This window comes from Felis catus, chromosome C2 (genome assembly GCF_018350175.1).
Source record: "Felis catus isolate Fca126 chromosome C2, F.catus_Fca126_mat1.0, whole genome shotgun sequence".
Classification (NCBI taxonomy): Eukaryota; Metazoa; Chordata; class Mammalia; order Carnivora; family Felidae; genus Felis; species Felis catus.
In genome coordinates, this window is record NC_058376.1 from 70,349,605 (window position 1) to 70,363,468 (window position 13,864).

Below are 13,864 nucleotides of genomic sequence, written 5' to 3' on the forward strand. Positions count from 1 at the left end.
CAAGTTTCTTTCCTCTGGACACATTTCTTTGGCTGATGCGATCAAACACAATTTAATTAACTCATCCCTGAATGACTTTCCTTGCTTAGGCAACAAGTGAGCCACTTGGAAACTTGCTTTGATTGTGGGCCTCACTTTCATTACTTAATTGGATGAAGAAATTCTGCTGCAATGAAATATTCCACCTAAAATTTTCTGGCTTTCTGATGGTTACTTTCCTGTGAGTTGGGAATATTGTGATATGCTTTTAGTACGGTAATATGACATAATCTATTGTTGTAGCCCACGTATAGATTCACTGCATAATAAATGATGTTTGCCATCTAATTTGGTAACAAAATAATCCATGCTGTGATTTAAAAGCATGATATGTAAAGTCCATTTTTCTCTTCTTGTTTTGATGTGATGAGTATGCCTTGGTAATTTTAAGAAGCAAAAAATGTCCTGTTAAGGCCATACACGTGGCATTTGAAACACTGTTGAGTTACGACTACATCACTGCAATGTGTGGGGAGCTCTGGGGAGCAGTGTGAAATAGAGAGAGTATCACACATAATCTCTGTCTTGACTACTGGACTCTGCCACTGTAGCGTGAAAGCAGCTAGAGACAATATGCAGGCCCATGTGCGTGGCTGTGTTCCAAGAAGATTTCACTTGCGGACACTGAAATTTAGATTCTACCTAATTTTCACATTTTATAAAGTATGATTTTTTTTAAGTGATTAACAAAATATAAAAATCAATCGTAGCTTGTCGATCCTGCAAAAACAGGCAGCTGGCTGAATTTGGCACACAGGATGTAGTTTGCTGACCCCACTCCAGAGTGCAATCAGCCCAATAGGGTTAGGGCCTGCCTCATCAGGGAAGGAGCTCATCCCTGTCTCAAAGCTTTTGGAAGATCGACAGAGGCATTGGTGTTCTTAACCTCTCTGAAGGACCACAAGCCTTGCCCTCCATGAGAATGTCACAAACCACCATCTTCCAGAGCTCTCTGCAGGGACTCTGAGTTGAATAATACAACACATCCATTGTCTCCTTTACCTCAACCCTGAGAAGTCAGTTCGATGGACAAGTTTTTACTGACTAAAAACCTAGGTCTTAGAGAAGTTAAGTAACAAGGGGATGTGTGCCAGACCTGGGACCATGTTCCAGCTTTCAAAGGCCACGCTCTACTCCCCATGCCCCACTGTTTCTGTTTCATCCTGCCCCTGTTCTCCAACCAGGCCATCTCACAGAATCACTGAAAACTTCTGCCTCCATTATGGAGTTCTGCCATGTCACTCAGCATAGATGGGCTTGCTGGCCTTGCCCTCTCCCATATGCTCATGGAGCTCACATGTTTTCATGACATGTGCCCTAGAAGTCATAATATATTGGATGTCTAGACCCTGGACTCTTATCTCAACCGTCCCATGGACCAGTTATGCAAACTTTGGAAATCTGCCCTTCTCTGATCTTCAGTTTCCTTATCTGAAAAATTGGAGTGGGGGGAGGAGGGTGGATCAATACCATCATTTCCTGAGCTCTTCATTAGTTTTAACTTTTCATGAGTCAGCTGACTCCCTGCCTTGTTTTATTACCCACATGTTGCCACATCCCTTTATAGTAAGCGTTATAGAAAGTTACTATGCCGATAAACCCAGAGAGGCAAGGACCCTGAACCTTGCTTTAAGGTATGTGACGCAAGAGTCTATTAATAATCATGGCACCTCTGAAATGCCAACTGGTTGGCACATGCACAACAAGGACACTTCAGAACAAATTAACTGAACAAAGAGACCAACTTGATCTTCGGCCAAATGCACAAACTAAAGAGGGTAGAGGATGGGGACTAAAGGAGTGAGGGCAGCTGAAGTGACAGCCACTGCTGCCCGTCTCTATCAAGCATCTATCATGTGTGTATTGGATAGAAGACAAAGAGATAAATAAGACTGACGTCCTTGCCCTTGAGGAGTTCACAGTCTAGTGGGTGGTAACCAAAGAGCTAATAATAGAAACTGAGGAAGAATAGGAATGTAGGCGTAATCGCAATCAAATTAGGGAGCCTTTTGACTGACCTGCCTCTGTAGAGAAATAGGCTGAGAAAGCTTATTTTATTGTGATGTCTATCAGGGAACAGAGAGCCTCGGGGGACACTAACAGCCTCAGAGTTTCATTTTTCCTGAAGGTTAACCTGACTTAGTTCTTTGGGTACAAGTGTAGTGTTGGCTGGCAAAGGAGTAAGAAAGACGTCCCTCTCAATGTTTTTTTTCTTTTGTATTATTTCCTTAGTACAAATTCCAGGGAGTAAAATTACTAATTCAAGAGATAAAAAGTTTAAAGCTTTTAGAAACGGTTGCCAAAGTATCTTCTTAAAAATTTATATTAACTTACACCCTTGAGGTTTTCCTCTCATTCATTAGCATGAAGCACTTTCATTTTTAAAAAGTGGGCTTTCTTTCTTACCATGGTAGGTGAAAAGTGATACCTTAGTATTTAAATTTTCATTGATTCGACCACTAGGAAGGTGAACACACCACACATTTGTTATTTGTAATTCCTGTTCATGATTTTCGTCTATTGTTTTAAGAGAAGGGCTATTCGTAGTGTTCTAATTACAGTGTATGAGCTTTTTATATATCTTATGGATTAAAGCTATTAACCGTGGTAGGCCCTTCATTGTCACCCAGGCTTTCCTGCTTCTGAGTTCAGACCCACAGGTTATAACTCAAAGAGAAGTCCTCTAGTGGTAACTTCCCATTCTGATGCTACCTGCCAAAAAAACCCTTAATTCTGGGGCAACATTGGCCCTCTTCTTCCTCCAAAACCCACTGCTGAATTCTCCTACAGGAAAATTATTTTATGTGGAGATTGCTACCACTGCAAGTTCACTGTCTTCAACCTCTGTCCAATACCAACTCCATGTCCTGAGTCAGCTTCCCCCCACATTCCTAAATGGCTTCTCCATATGTTCTCTCCTCCACTCCTTTCAGCCCCTCCACCCCCTTGGCCTTCTCTTTCAGGAGGAGACCTTGTCTTCTTTTTCAACTGAAGTATGATTGACATATAACATTGTACTTGTTTTAGGCGTACAACATAATCATTTGATGTGGGTTTATACTGTGAAATGAATACTACAATAAATTTAGTTCACATCTATCCCTAGTTATGAAAAATTTTTTTTCTTGGGATGAGTACTTTTAAGATCTACTCTCTTAGCAATGTTCATGACAATGTCTCTCTTGTTATAAGGTGATTCTCAACTTGTTTTGTGGTTTAGGAATTTCTCAGGAATATGATAACTAATAATGAATTAGTAAGTTGCAGGATACAAAATTAATATACAGAAATCTGTTGTTTCTATACACTAATTACAAAAGAGAAAAGAAATTAAGAAAACAATTCCATTTATAACTACATTAAAAAGAATAAAATACCTAGGAATAAACTTAACCAAGGAAGTAAAAGACCTACACTCTGAAAACTAGAAGATGGTGATGAAAGAAATTAAAGAGGACACAAATAAATGGAAAGATAGACTGGAGAGATTAATATTGTTAAATGTCCTTACTACCCAAAGCAATCTACAGATTCACTGCAATCCCTATCAAATTACCAATAGTATTTTCAAACACAAATAGAACAAATAATTCTAAAATTTGTATGGAACCACAAAAGACCCCAAATAGCCAAAGCAACCTTGGGAAAGAACTCAGCTAGAGGTATCTCAATCCCAGATTTCAAACTATCCTACAAAGATGTAGTAATCAAAAGCAGTATGGTACTGGCACAAAAAGACACACAGATCAGTGGAGCAGAACAGAGAACCCAGAAATAAATCCATGCTTATATAGCCGTTTAGTCTAGGACAAAGGAGGCAAGAATATACAATGGGGAAAAGACTGTCTCTTCAACAAATTGTGTTGGGAAAACTGGACAGCTACATGTGAAAGAAAGAAAATGGGACCAGTTTCTTACACCATACACAAAAATAAACTCAAAATGGATTAAAGACCTCAATGTAAGACCTGAAACCATAGAACTCCTAAAAGAAAACATTGGCAGTAAACTCTTAGACATCAGCCTTGGTAATATCTATACCTATACCTATACCTATACCTATACCTATACCTATACCTATACCTATACCTATACCTATATCTATCTATCTATATATTGGCTTTGTTTCCTCAAGCAAGGGCAGCAAAAACAAAATAAACAAATGAGATTAATAAAATTAAAAAACTTGTGTGCAGTGAAGGAAACCGTCATCAAAATGAAGGGGTAACCTACTGAATAAGAGAAGGTATTTGCAAATGATATATCTGATGGGGGTAATATCCAAAATATATAAAGAAGTCATGCAACTCAACGGCAAAAACAAAATAAGCAACCTGATTAAAAGTTGGACAGAGGACCTGCCACATTTTTTCACAGAAGACATATACGTGGCTGACAGACACATGAAAAATGCTCAATATCACTATTCATCAAGGAAATGCAAATTGAAAATGCAATAAGATATCACCTCGCACCAGTCAGAATGGCTAGTATCAAAAAGATAAGAAACAACAAATGCTGATGAGGCTTTAAAGAAAAGGGAACCCTTGTGCACTGTTGGTGGGAATGTAAATTGGTGCAGGTGCTATGGAAAACAGTGTGGAGGTTCCTCAAAAAATTAAAAATAGAAACACCATATGATCCAGCAAATCCACTTCTGGGCATTTACCTATATAAAATGAACACATGAATTCAAAAAGATGTAGGCACCCTTATGTTTATTGCACCATTATTTACCATAGCCAAGATATGGCAGTGATGTAAGTGCCCATTGACACATGAATGGAAAAAGAAGATGTGGTATATATACACAATAGAATATTACTCAGCCCTAAAAAAGAAAGCAATCTTGCCATTTGTGATGACATGAATGGACCACAGAAGGTATTATGCTAAGTGAAATAAGTCAGACAGAGAAAGACAAATACCATACGACTTCACTTACATGTGGAATCTCAAAAACAAAACAAATGAATAAACAAACAAAAGAAACAGACTCATAAATACAAGGAGAATTGGTGGTTGGCAGAGAGGATAGAGGGGGAGGGATGGGCAAAATAGTTAAAAGGGATTAAGAGGCACAAACTTCCAGTTATAAAAATAAATAAGTCAAGGGAATAAAAAGTACAGTATAGGGAAAATAGTCAAAGGTATTGTAATAACTTTGTTTGGTGACAGATAGTAACCATACTTATGGTATTTCATAATGTATATAAATGTTGACATTTATGTTATATACCTGAAACTAATGTAGTATTGTATGCCAACTATAATTTTTTAAAACAAAATGAAGAATGGTGTTTCCACTTTTTTTTAAGAGAGAGAGAGAAAGAGAGAGAAGAGGGACAGAGGGAGAGAGAGAGAATCCCAAGCAGGCTTCACTCTCAGTGTGGAGCCCAATGAGGGGCTCAATCTCATGACCCTGGGATCATGACCTGAGCTGAAATCAAGAGTCTGATGTTCAACTGACTGAACCACCCAGGTGTCCCTACTTTAATTTTTTAGAAAGGGGGAGGGCAGCAAGGTTTAAAAAAGAAACCATATGAATAATATTTTCCTTTTACTTCAAAATATTTGTAGCATGTTTATAATGGCAATATAATATTCTGTCAGGAGGAAAGTAAACATTTACCAATTTAGTTAGATAATTCTAGACATTTAGGTTGTTTCCAATTGCTCACTTTTATAAAACCTTGATGAACATCTTTTGCACCTAACTCTTTCCGTATATTGAATTATTCCCTAAAAGAAGATTCTCCCCAAGAGGAATTTCTGGGTCGATGGAAATCAAATTTTTATGGCTCTTAGTAAGTATTGACAGATTTCAAAGGATTTTTTAATTTACTCACCCACCCATAGACTCTTAATGAGAAGGACTTTTTCACCTTATTCTCGTGAGCATTAGGTTTTGCTCATTTAATAGATGAAAAGAGTTTGATTTGAATCATACCAGTCACTAGAGACATAGCTTGATGAATGAAAACACCTTGGTCTTTGGAGCCTGAGAGACGTGTGAGTTCATTTCCAGCTTTGCCAAGTGATATTGGTCAACAAGATACCCAACCCTTCTGAACGTTGTTTCCTTGCTTATAACATGCGAGGTATGATATTTAACGTGCTCATGGTTGTGAGGATGAAATAAAAACCAATGCAAGATGATTGGTCCCCAGACAGTGCCAGCCTCCCTTCACCTTCAGCAGTATGTGAGAATTAATATTTTTTATACCATGTGTCTTCTTGTACTTTCTTGTGAATCATCTGTGCATGTCCTTTGTCCATGTACCTGTTGGGTTCTTAGTGGGTTTTTTTGTTTTTTTGTTTGTTTTTTAAGTAAGGTCTACAACTAATGTGGGGCTTGGACTCATGCCCCCAAGATCAAGCGTCACATGCCCAATCGACTGAGCCAGCCAGGTGCCCATTTTTTTTGTTAAGTAATTTGTAGGAGGTTTGGAGCATCAAGATACATTAACCTTCCTTCCATCATATCTGCTGTAAATCCTTAGTTTATCACTTGCTTTTAATATTTTTCTTTATGCAAAATTTACATTTTTTTTATAACTCTGTCCCTCTTTCAGCTAAGAATCAAGGGGCCTCTGTACCACTGTTTACATTAGATAAGGAGTCCCTTCTCTGAGATTTTAGAATTTTATGTAAATATATTTCAATGAATTAGCAGAACCCTTGGATAAGTACCAATTTACCAAAATATTCAAGTACTCTTGGGATCCTTGTGGTCTTCGGGTCGCCAAGCTTTGTAAGAGAAACTTAGGAGGCATTGCCTATAGTGATGGCCCTGATTCAGGCTGTCTATCTCTGATCACCTTCGTGTATGTGAGGGTCTCCTCCATCATGAGTCCTGTGTTTCCAAGATAGAAGCCAACACCTTGCTTTTGCAGCTTCTCCTATCTCTAGGATGCAGGCCTCCGACTTTTTGCCGTAAACCAGAGGCATCTGCACAGGACTTGTATTTGGAAGAGAGAAACGAAAGGAAGCAGCACCAGATGAGTCCACTTTCTGGCTTTTGGGGTCAGCAGAAACTGAGGCGCCAGCATCCTGCCTCAGTTCCATGGTCAGAGGTGTGGGGTCTGTGCAGAGCAGCGTTGGCAGTGGGCTTGTCCTTACTGGAGTGCTCCTGCAGGGTGACATGGCCATCGTTCCTATCTGCAGATCTTCTGAGTTCTTCCTGGAGTTCTGTGAGCCACCTGCTGTCCTTTAAAAAGCCAAACAGAATGGATGCCCACCTCTGCAACTAAGAATCCCAGCTAATACAGGAGATTATTACAGTCAGGATGTAAGTGTCTTCTTCTCTCCAAGAAAGCAATAATAACAGCACCTGGCATTGAGTACCTACAACATGCCAGGACGTGTGCTAGGCCATATAGGTTTGTGTCTGTGTTTGTGTGTGTATGTATATGTGTACATATAAGCGCACACATCACTATATATGGTATACGTACATATATTCTTTCAACAATTCTGTAAATTATATATTGTCTTCATCTTATTTTTTTTAAGTTTATTTATTTTATTTGTGAGAGAGAGAGAGCACGTGTGCATGCCAGTGCGGGGGGAAGCAGAGAGAGAGGGAGAGAGAGAATTCCAAGCAGGCTCTGCCCTGTTAGCACAGAGCCTGATGCAGGGATTGAACTCATGAACTGTGAGATCATGACCTGGGCCAAAATTAAGAGTCGGACACTTAATCGACTTAGTCACCAGGTGCCCCATCCTCATCTTATTTTTTAAATTAATAATTTTTTTATGAAAATGCCTCATCCTTGTTAAGATAAATTCAAGCAACATAGGAAAGCATGAGGACGAAGGGAAAAGCCACCCACAGTCTGATGACCAGCGTTAACATTTTGTGGATGCCACGTGAGATACCCCTGTCCACGCATGTAGACTGGAGAGAGAGAATGGGTGGAAGTACATAGATGGATAGATATAATTTTATAAGCATGGGCTCATAATATAGATTCCTTTTTTCAAATGGAACAAGACATTTCGTTTTTGATTTGAATTAACAGACAAAAAATCAACTGAGGCGAAGATGAAATAATTTCTAAACTTAAAAAATGTTTCTTTACTACAAGAGATACTATTTCCCAAAACACTCCTTCGAGATAAAGATGAAAAGTCAGGCACACCTTGAAGGTATTGCAGGTTCAGTTCCCGACCACTGTGATAAAGCCAGTATCACAATCAAGCGATTCAAATGGATATTTTGGCTTCCCAGCTCACACAAAGTTATGCTCACACTACACTGTAATCTGTAAAGTGAGCAATAGCATTATATCTAAAAAATGCACATACCTTAATTTAAAAATACTGTATGGTTAACAAATACCGGCCATCACCTGAGCTTTCAGCGAGGCATAATCTTTCTGCGAGCAGAGGGTCTTGCCTTGATGTTGATGGCTGCTGACTGATCAGAATGGTGGTTGATATACCTCTGGCAGCTATAATAAATAATAACACTTGAAAACGGAAATTACTCCTTGATCTACGGGTTCAGAATGGAGGTTGTGTTAGCAGACAAGAAAAAAAAAACCCCACGAATCTCATTGGAGACCTCCATCAGAGCTCTTGGGTGACACTGTGCATGGACAATGAGCAGTCATATTTTGAAAGGAATCTTTTTTTTTTCTGAGCAGTAGATCTCAATGGTATGCTTAAAATATGCACTGACCCACATTGTAAACAGATGTGCGGTCATCCACACTTTGTTGTTCCATTTATAGAAACAGACAGAATAGATTTAGTACAATTCCTAAGGGCCCTAGGATTTCGGGAATGGCAAATGAGCACTGGCTTCAGCTTTAGGTCACCAGCTGCATTAGCCCCTAATAAGAGAATCAGCCTGCCCTTTGAAACTTTGAAGCCAGGCATTGACTTCTCTCAGGCTATGAAAGTCCTAGATGGCATCTTCTTTCAACAGAAGGCTGTTCTGATCACAGCGAAAATCTGTTTGGTGTAGCCACGTCCATTAATTACCTGAACTAGATCTTCTGGATAACTTGCTGCAGCTTCTGCATCAGCACCTGTTGCTTTGCCTTGCACTCTTCTGTTATGAAGATGGCTTCTCTCCTTAAGCCTCATGAACCAACCTCTGCTAGCTTCCAACTTTTCCCCTGCAGCTTCCTCACCTCCTCCGCCTTCACAGAATTGAAGAGAGTTAAAGTCTTGCTCTGGATTAGGCTTTGGCTTAAGGAAATGTTGTGTCTGGTTTGACCTTCTATCCAGATCACTAACACTTCCTCCCTATCAGCAATAAGGCTTTGTCATCATTTGTGTGTTTACTAGAGTAGTACTTTTTCTTTTCTTCAAGAACTTTCCTTCACAACTTGGCTAACTGGTGCAAGAGGCGTAGCTTTTGGCGTGTCTCAGCTTTCGACGGGTCTTCCTCACTAAGCTAAATCATTTTTAGCTTTTGCTTTAGTGACAGACACGTGACTCTTCCTTTCACTTGAACACTTACAGGCCACTGTAGGATTATTAACTGGCCTGATTTCAATACTGCTGTGTCTCAGGGAATCAGGTGGCCCAAGGAGAGGGAGAGAGTTGGGGGAATGGCTGGTTGGTGGAGCAGTCAGAATACACACATTTTTCTATCAAATTGGCTGTCTTATATGGGCTCAGTTCATGGCGCCCCCAATTACAATAGTAACATCAAAGGTCACTGATCACAGATCACCATAACCCGCATAATAATGAACAAGTTTGAGATATTGCGAGAATTACCAAAATGTGAGGGAGACATGAAACGAGCAAATGCTATTGGAAAAATGGGGCCTGTAGACTTGCTCAATACAGGACTGTCACAAACCTTCAATTTGTAACAAATGTAACGTCTGCAATGCACCATAAAGCAAAGTGCAATAAAATGAGATATGCCTGTACTGTGAAAACCCATAAGACATAGTTTTTAAAAACTTATTATTTAACTTCAGACAGTATGGATTGATCCACCTGCTCTGAAAAGTAAGGGAAAGAGCATCTCATTCCTGTATACGTCGTGTTTTTGTTACTTACATTGTATTTTTACTTTGCCGGGGTTTTGTAAGCTTTATATTCTACTCCTAAATTTTAATTATTTTTCTTCACTCTTAGGTCTATAGTTAAACAGTTTCAATACTTACCCTCATGGCTTCTCCATTCCTAAATTCAGGATTTTGATTTTTCTCCTGGTTGGCTGGACTTCACCATGGAATAATTTTTTGGGTGCTGGGTTCCCTGAAATATTTTCTTTTATACAACCCCTCCCTATTGCTTTCATGATGAAATAAATAACTTTGTAGATATTGCTTCATTGTCCTCAAGCTTTGTGTGTTGCTGTGAAGTCTGAGACCAGCTTGATTCTGTCCTTTTGAAAAGGACTTCGTTTTTATACTTGACACTAACCTAGTTTTAAAAATGGAAAAAATACCCAATGACGACTAAGATGTGAGGAATGCCACAGCTTTGTCAAGACCCTATCCTAGTGAGTGGCTCATCGGGGCCCAGGATTTGTATCCAGATCTGTCTCTGAAGCCTGTACTCTTTTAAGCACTGTGTGATGATGCTTCTTTCTTGGACAACAACCAGGGACAATAGGAAACTTTGGGAAAAGTAACTCAGGCTCATAGGGCTTTCATTTCTTCTTTCATAAAATGGCCTAGCTGGAATATGTCAGTGGTTCTCAGATTCAAACGTGTAAAAAAACAAAACAAAACAAAACAAAAAAACTAGTGCTATGTCCCAAACTAGTGATGTGGAGGAAATGGATACAGAGGTGCTTGCTAAGTGTGGGCACAAAAATGGAAAGAAAAAAAAAGAAAGAAAGAAAGAAAGAAAGAAAGAAAGAAAGAACGAACAAACTACCATTTGCTATCACCATTGTTTCATAAAATAAAGGTCATTTTATAACTAAAAAAGTAGAAAGGATATTATCTCCTAAAAATATATTTATTATTTAAAAAAATTTTTTAATGTTTATTTTCAGAGAGAGTGTGCATGTGCATGCACACACAGGAGAAGGGCAGAGAGAGAGAGAGGGAGAGAGAGGATCCCAAGCACGCTCCACACTCAGTGCAGAGCCTGACGCAGGGCTTGATCTCAAGACTGTGAGATCACAACCTGAGCTGAAATCAAGAGTCGGACGCTTATCCAAATGAACCACCCTGATGCCCCAAAGATACCACGTTTAAATTGAACAAATTTAGCTTTTTGAAAAACTCACTACTTATTTCATGCATTGGCCTCAGCCCAGTGATGACTTCTTCCTGGCCCAGCTCCTCTCCAAGGGCAGGTTTTGTACACCACTGGCCTAGACCTCACCGAAATGCTCTCCAGGTCTCATATTCAAAGATTCTGTGAGCAAAGATGACCCCATTCTTGCTTTCCCAGGTTTGGATGGCTATATTCCAATCCCTTGGTCTTTAGAAAGGAATGAGTTTCAATGTGAAAGGTGAATCAACCAATAAGGAAGTAAGGAAGCTGAGAATCTATGGTTGGGATGCTGGGTGTGGAGTGACAATTAAGATGGACTTTGTTCCTCAATTTCTTGAGTCATCGCTGGGCTAAATATAGATCAAGTTCCCCGTGGAGAATAACGTACTGTATTGTGCAAAACAACTTTTGTCTTATTGACATCATCGTGATAATGCCTGACGATGGGATTTGGCAGCTGTGAGGTAAGCAGGAGGAAAAGGCAGAGGAACTAATATTCTAGCTTTATCTGAACAAGACAGCTGCTTCAAGCACACCTACCGTGGAGCCTGTGAAACACATCTACTCAATGCCAGCTTTGTCCCAGGCCCAGAGGTAAACAATGCATCCTATTGTTCAGATGCACTTTATTATTTTTCTGGCAACTTTTTGAAATGTTTTTATTTTTGAAGCAAGGGAAGAAGAGAGAGTGAGGGAGGGACAGAGGATCTGAGGTGGGTTCCACACTGACAGCTGAGAGCCCAACATGGGGCTTGAACTCATGAACTGTGAGATCATGACCTGAGCTGAAGTCAGAGGTTCAACCAACTGAGCCACTCAGGCACCCCATTCAGATACACTTTAGAGACATCCTATCATTTAATCTCTCAACATACCTCTGAATTAGGATATCATTATTTCTAATTTCATAGAGGAGGAAAGTAATGATCCAAATAGTCAAAAAATTCATCAAGATCTCACAGCTAATAAACTGTTTCAAACCTAGGTCATTCTGGTTCAAAAGCTCATCCATATCACAAAGTTTCAAGCATCGGGCTTAAAAAATATTAGCCACTATTGAAGGTCTCTAATGTGACCTGCTAAAAAACAAGACAAAAAAACAATCACACAAACCTAAAATCACTTAGTTGGACAATTTCAATGATAATCATAAATGTTCCACGGCATCGAACTAGTGACCAAGCAATTCATGTAAACATCAGTCACTAGTGTTAATTTTAGAGTGCTGTGCTGGTCAGGATGGACCAGGTAATGCTGCAGTAAATGACTCCTAAATCTCAGTATGTAACAAAGCAAAAGGGTATCTCTAAGCCCGATGAGCCAGGGTCCCAGGCCAACAGTAGTGGCTGCACTTCAACATGTATTTCCATGACTGCTGAGACAAGAGGAGTGAACCTTACACACTGGCTCTTAAAGGGTCTTCCCAGAAGTGTTACATTTCACTTCCACTCACACTTCTTTGGTCAAAGCAAGTCACATGGCCCTAATTGAAAAGAGGCGGGAAGTGCATCCTACCATGTGCCTGGAAGCAGGAAAGCTGGAAATGTTTAGAGAACAGCAGAAATGCCCCTCCCTAGCTCCAAGCAACCACTCATCTGTTTTCCTGTCCCCACAGTTTTGTCTTTTCTGGAATGTAATATAGATGGAATTATACAGTATGAAGGCTTTTATGTCTGGCTCTTTTCACTTAGCACAATGGTTGTGAGACTCTCGCAAGGGGTGCTGCCTGCTGCGATAGTTGGTTCCTTTTCTTTGCTGAGTAGTATTTCATCATACCATTGTTCCACAATCCACCAGGCAAAGGGCTTCCTGGCGCATCTTTAAAGCCCTGCTTGGGCTTTGCTACAAGAGATCTTTGCTAAGGGTTCCTGTTCAGTGTGTGTCACAGCCGTGTGCGTACTTGCTATCATGGAGCCTCCAGCCTGCAGCTACTGGAGCGACTAAGTCTCCAGGACCTCCAACTTCAGTGTATTTCTCCTGTTGCAATGTTTCAACTTCCCACTTATTCACTCATTGTGTTTTAGCAAATGCCTGTTAGGCGCCAGGCACTGAACATATAATATTCAATAGGACAGGCTCCATTCCCACCCCTAGAGTTTACAATTTTGCACTCATTAATCCCTTCATGATATGGGGAGCAGGTGGAGGGACGGGGAAGGGAATTGTCAATACTTTGACAGCAAGTCCAAGGTCTTTGGGACCAGTTACTAATGAATCAACTTCGGTCTGACATCATGATCTGGGACAAACAGCCGTGACATTTAGAGAATGTCTTTACCAGTGGTCAGAGCCCAGGTCTTCTGATGGTACTTTAAGTTTTTATGAGGGCAATAAAAATCAACAAGTGTCTTTATTCCTGGCATCTCTCTTCTTTCTGGAGTTCATGCTTGCTGAGTGAGATGGTTGCATGATGCCACAACCCAGTTCTGGGGATGTCAGAGATATCTTGGCCATCTAGTACCCCATACAGAAGGACTCTGGCCTATCTAATCTATAGATTATGCCCCTTACCTTTCGTCACTTCCCAAGCAACTGGAACAACTCCGTGTACATTGGTGAAGTCCTTTTACAGATATTTTTTAGGTCTTTACTTACTGGCAAATCGATGCCTGAGGTGGAG